This window comes from Chelonia mydas, chromosome 22, assembly GCF_015237465.2.
Source record: "Chelonia mydas isolate rCheMyd1 chromosome 22, rCheMyd1.pri.v2, whole genome shotgun sequence".
Lineage (NCBI taxonomy): Eukaryota > Metazoa > Chordata > Testudines > Cheloniidae > Chelonia > Chelonia mydas.
The window spans coordinates 12,428,202-12,433,888 of record NC_051262.2 but is presented as its reverse complement, the minus strand read 5'-3'; positions in this window follow the sequence as shown (position 1 = coordinate 12,433,888).

Here is a 5,687-nt window from a genome sequence, read left to right as displayed (position 1 = left end):
CAAGGATTTGACTGGACTGAAAGGGATTAATAAGAAGCCCATCCTTTGGGGAAGTTTAGGGGACATTGGGTCACATCCCCAGCTAGTGTAAACTGGCCTCAGTGGAGCAATGCTGATTTACGCTAGCAGAGGCTCTGGCCCAACATTATCCTGATCTCCTGCTCAGTGGTGCACACAGAGAGTAGATCCATTTAAATCAATGCAATGACAACAACACACAAACAAGCTCAAGTATGAATAAACTCAAGCCCATTATGATGCAAACCTATGTTAGTGTGGATTGGGGGTCAAATCCTGCATTGCTGAGCACCCTCAAATGCCATGAAAGTCCATTCACAAGACAAACACTTCAATGCTGCTCTGGGGTCATCCTGACCTTCCTGAACAGGGCTGTAAAAGCCCAAATTCAACCACTGGAGAGGTGAGGTATTGCCCAAATGTCCCCTACAAGAACACTAGGCTACATCTGTGTTAGGAACACTTCACCAGTCTAGGAATTCTGGAATAGTGTGCTGGCAAAGCGCTCCTAGCATATGTCAACTTTTCAATCCGAGGTGTGATGGCAGCATGGCCAGGCATACCTGCCCTAGCACAGTTAAAAATAACAGTGCAATCATGGGGGCGCAGGCTAGCAGGGTGTGTATGTCCCTAGAATCCCCAGTGTGCTTGTACAGCCCATGCTGCCCTACACAAGAACTACGGGTCACCAAATGAAATTAATAGGCAGCAGATTTAAAACAAAGCATTTTTTACACAACGCACAGTCAACCTGTGGAACTCCTTGCCAGAGGACGTTGTGAAGGCCAAGACTATAACAGGGTTCAAAAAAGAACTAGATAAGTTTATGGAGGATAAGTCCATCAGTGGCTTTCAGCCAGGATGGACAGGGATGGTGTCCCTAGCCTCTGTTTGCCAGACGCTGGGAATGGGCAACAGGGGATGGAACACTTGATGATTACCTGCTCTGTTCATTCCCTCTGAAGCTCCTGGCATTGGCCACTGTCAGAAGACAGGATACTGGGCTAGATGGATCTTTGGTCTGACCCAGTATGGTCGTTCTTATGTACACTGCTGTTTTTAGCGCAGCTAGTGTGGGTAAAACTAGCCAGCTTTTCCTACCCAAGCTGTAATTCTACCATGGACTGCAGTGTAGATGTACTTCTAGTGTAGACGCAGCTGTGCCAGCCAAGATGCACATTGTAGCAGGATAGTAAAACCACCGCCCATGAACGAAACAAGCTATGCCAGTAAAAACACAGCTCTGCCGGGATAACTGTGTCTACACTAGGGACTTCTGCCAGCACCGCTATCTTGGGCAGCTGTCTTCACCCCCTTATCTGACAGAGCTAGGTCAGCAGAAGCCTGTTGTGTAAACACAGTCTTAGTACATAGTATTGCAGTGTTCAAAAAGCATGAGTCCGGCTCAAGAAACCGTGAGCTTGGCTTAAAACCCATGCGATTTAATAATGATAATTAATAGGTTCTTCTTATTTCTTTCAGCACTTTTAGCAGGCACAAGTCACATTTTCCAGCTCCTCTTGGCAAGGAGAAGGACTAGAAATTATTGTTAAAGGAAGCTCAGCTTCTCATTTGAACACATTTCCAGGACCTGGTGCTTCAAGGAAAGCATCAAATAGTGCAAGAGATGACACAGCTGATTACAGGAAAAAACAAAGAGCAAAGGTTAGCCGCCCAGGGAATGCCCAGTTCAGACCACGCTGCCCACTCCACCCCACCTCAGCTCTGCCCCTTTTTGGAATAATAGCAGTTGGCTGTACTGTCATGTTTGGGAGTGGGGGATTGTGCATCTGGCTCCAATGAGGCATCTCATCCTGTCCAGTGTGATCCTTCGGCCAGTAACAATTGTGCTGCTGCACAGGCCAGATGGAGAGTCCCATTCAATTATATGAACAGTTGTTATGCCTTGGAGCTGGGGGGCATGGGAAGATGGCAAGGAGGGGATAGGCTGTGGTGGGGTTGCAGGCTTTTCTTCGCATCCCAAGGGGCATGCAGAGGAGCCTTAACTCCACCTGATCCGGTTTTCCAATGGCTGGATTCGGGCTCCGACACTTGCGTTCAGGAAGGGTACAAAGGCCACCAGCCAGCGTGTGGGCTGCAGCCTTCACTCCACCTTAGCTCCCTTGGACTGTGAGAGAGGAAGAGTCTGCATTCAGGTCTCAGCTTCACCGTTCAGACCCAGTGCGGCTCATATATTGCTCCTATTGTGGCAGCGCCCAGGAGCCCCAGTCATGGCCCAGGCCCCATTGTGCTGGGCGCTGTACAAACCCACAACAAAAAGGCAGGCCCTGCCCCAGAGAACTGAGTATAAGAGAAAAGACAAGGGATGGACACAGATGGACAGGGAGCACAAAGAAACAATGGGACAGCCGTGGTCCGCATGACAGGCAGCTCATCCACCCCTTTCTGAAGAACAGCTTTGACTCAAGTGCCACTTTCCTAGGTCGAGTCCGGTTCCCTTCTATGGGCTTTTGCCATGTAATTCCTGGGTACCTCGTGGCAAAACAGGGGTGCGACGTGCTTGAACACACAGCCCTGCCTATGCTGCGACACCAGAGCTGCAGCCTCCTTCGAGAAGAGGAAGACTCACAGTACCATGCTGCCATCTAGTTCTCAGCCTGAGCAGGTGAGGGAGGCGATGGAGGCGTGCAGCTGTCCGTCCGCTCTCCCTGCCAGTAGCAGTCATGCGGCTGCTTCCCCCAGCGCCGTGTCGAAGTGAAGTATCTCGAAGGGTTAATGCTGGTCCAGCGTAGGTAGGTAATCCCCAGAAGGGCCCAGCAACAGGGATGTGCGGCACAGAAGATGCTGCAACTGAAAGGCTGTTTAATGCTGACATCTACTGGATGCTCATGTCTCACAAACCTGGAACTCCCCCAGTGCTATGGGAATAGATGCGCGGGAAAGGCAGCAATGGGAATTTTCTGTCTGCTCCCCTTGGAGGTGGAGGTGTCCGAATGTTCCTCCCTGCTGCTCCAGGACGTTCCCTGCCGCTGGCATTGGCACATCGGGGAGCAGGGACAAGAGGGCCCCGTCACCTTGCCCCGTTTGTTGTCCCTCAGGCCAGCGCTAAGTGGTGGTGTCGCAAACCAGAATGGTAGCCGTTTACACTGAGCTGGCAGGGATGTAAATTGACCACTCAAGGTGCAGGGCAGGGGGGATCCCTGGCTATTGTCCACCGATGAGTCTTTACTACTCGTCTGCTGAGGAAACCCCTCCTCTGCGCCGAGACTCTAGATCCGGAGTCTCCTGAGTTTCGTAAGGAGTTCAGCAGAATAATTCCCAGGCAGGAAGGGCTGGTTCTGTGCTGTGAATAATAGCTGGGTCTGTCTTGAATGTCTCAACCAATAGGAAGGGCCCTCTTGGCTTGTCCTCCTCCATGCAACCCTTGTTCTGAATCTTTTCATCTACTCCCCCCTCTAATAGCCAAGCTGCAGGGCCCTCAGCACCAGCTCCATCACCCCCCCACTGCTGGCTGGCCATGAGATGCTCATTACCTTGGCTATGTTCTCCTTGTAGTTTGTTTCCTTTCTCTCCCTTAGAATCTAAACTGAGGAAGGGCTACCTGAGGGGAGCCCCGGGGCAGTGGTGATCTGGCTTTAAAATACTCTGGAGTTAATCAGCCAATGTCTGGAAGCACCCAAAAGCCTGCCGGCCTGCCACTCCAGAGGCTACTGCCATCCTGCCACCCTCTGACGTCAAGGGTCCCTGACTGAGCAGCTGCTTTCTCTATATATTCAGCATGGAAGAGGGATATGATTTGGGGCCTGCATGTCTTATGTTTCACAGGGTCTGGCAAAATTTAAGGCCAGCCCGGCACCTGTTCTCACTGGGACTGGAAGCACTGAAAATCTCTGTTCTTGTCAGATTTCCAACCTGGTTCGCAGCTCCTAGAGGGGCCGGGTGGTGAACTGGACCTCAGAATTTTTTGAGGGGGTCTTGTAATGCTTGGGACCAAGTATCGAAGCATGAATCCAGGTCTGAACTTCCCCAAAGCTTAGGGCTGTGTAGATCCAGCTTTGGTTGGGGCTTGTCTCTTTCTATGAGACTCTGTCCCAGTGTCACAGAGCTGTGAGCGTGGACCACACTCCCGGGCGGGGAGGGGGGGAAGTTCATTATTTTGTGTCTCAGGGCTGGATTCTCTAAGCAGGGAGTGCACAGTCCTGCAGCTGTAAGGTTCATTATTCTATCCCCATGCTACCACACTGACTCTGAGGCTGGCCTGGTGTTGAAGTTCATTTCCAGGAGCTGAGGTTCGTTATTTTCTCCCAGAGTCACAGAGACAGGAGTGCAGGCTGAGGCTGTAACTTCCTTGCCTCATGCTTAGGAGCAGGAACAGAGCGGTTTTCAGTAATTTCAGGACCGGAAGAAGATTCCCTGTGATTGCTTTTTAATCACAGTAATAACAGTAATGGATGCAGCGAGTGGAATTGATGGGGAAGAGCTGAGATGTGTGCGCTCATAAACACATGTGGGATAAATGAGCAGGATTTATTGGCTTCTCCACTTAAGTGGCACTGGCTTCATTCTGCTGGAGAGCAAGAGAGACCCTCAGTGTGGAAAAGGTACCCATCAAGCATCCTATGGCATGAAATGAGCCAGCCATCCTCTGTAAAGAGATGCATCTTAGGGGCTTATTATGGCACCAGTTACCACAGTACCTGGGCACCTTACAATAACCCTTTGAGATAGGGCAGGGCTGTTATCCCCATTTTACAGGCACAGAGACTAGATGATTTGACCAAGCTCACACAGGAAGTCTGTGGCAGAGCATGGTATTAACTCTAGGTCTTCTGATTTCTAGGCAAGTACCCTAAACACTGGACCATCTTTCCTCTTGAGCACAGTGAGAGCTTCACCCTGCTCTGACCAGCCTTTGGGCCCTGAAGACGTAACCATTCTCATTCTAGTGCCATTACTTTGGTTTCCCACTACATTTAACTTAGCATCAAGCCCCTTTCACCAGCAACCTTGTTCTGGTGAAGTTCAATCCTTCCTATAGGAGGAGAGCTGCTTCCAGGGAAGAAGGTTTTGTAAAGCTAAGTTAGTGTGGGGGACCTGCTGGTAGATAGAACCGGCTTATAATGTACCAGGTCTCTATAATGTATAATTATAGAGACCTGGGCCCAGGCCATGGGTGAAATAGCATCCTCAGCTCAGCCCCCTTATATCATAAAACTGCTACACTCTGGTCTTTTTTTGTTTGATTGGCAGTTTTTGCCAAATCTTTCCTTCAGTGGGAATTGCACGTGCTCAGGATTCGGCCCAAGATGCAAGCTGTGAATGACACTGGCAGAGTTTTGCGGGGCCCTAAGAATGGGTATTAGAAGGAAGGAGCTGTGTGGGTGGGATGTGACTGGGCTAGCTGGGGGTTTGGGGGCTGCAGAGCAAGTGCGAGGTGCTTTAGCAGAGCTATGTGTGAGAGAGCCTGGGCCAGCTAGGAATTCTGCACATCTGGATTTCTAGGCACTGGCAGAGGGCACAGAGTTAAAACAATGGGATTTGTTATACGTCAGAGGATGTTACGGGGACGGGGAGGGGGGGCACACAGCAGGTGTACACTCAGCCCTTCCCCTGCTCTATTTGTGGCTCTCATTTTCGAAGGCCCTAAAAGTGATCCAGAATAATGTAAACACGCAATCCACAGAGAGAGAAATCTTGACCCCAGCTGC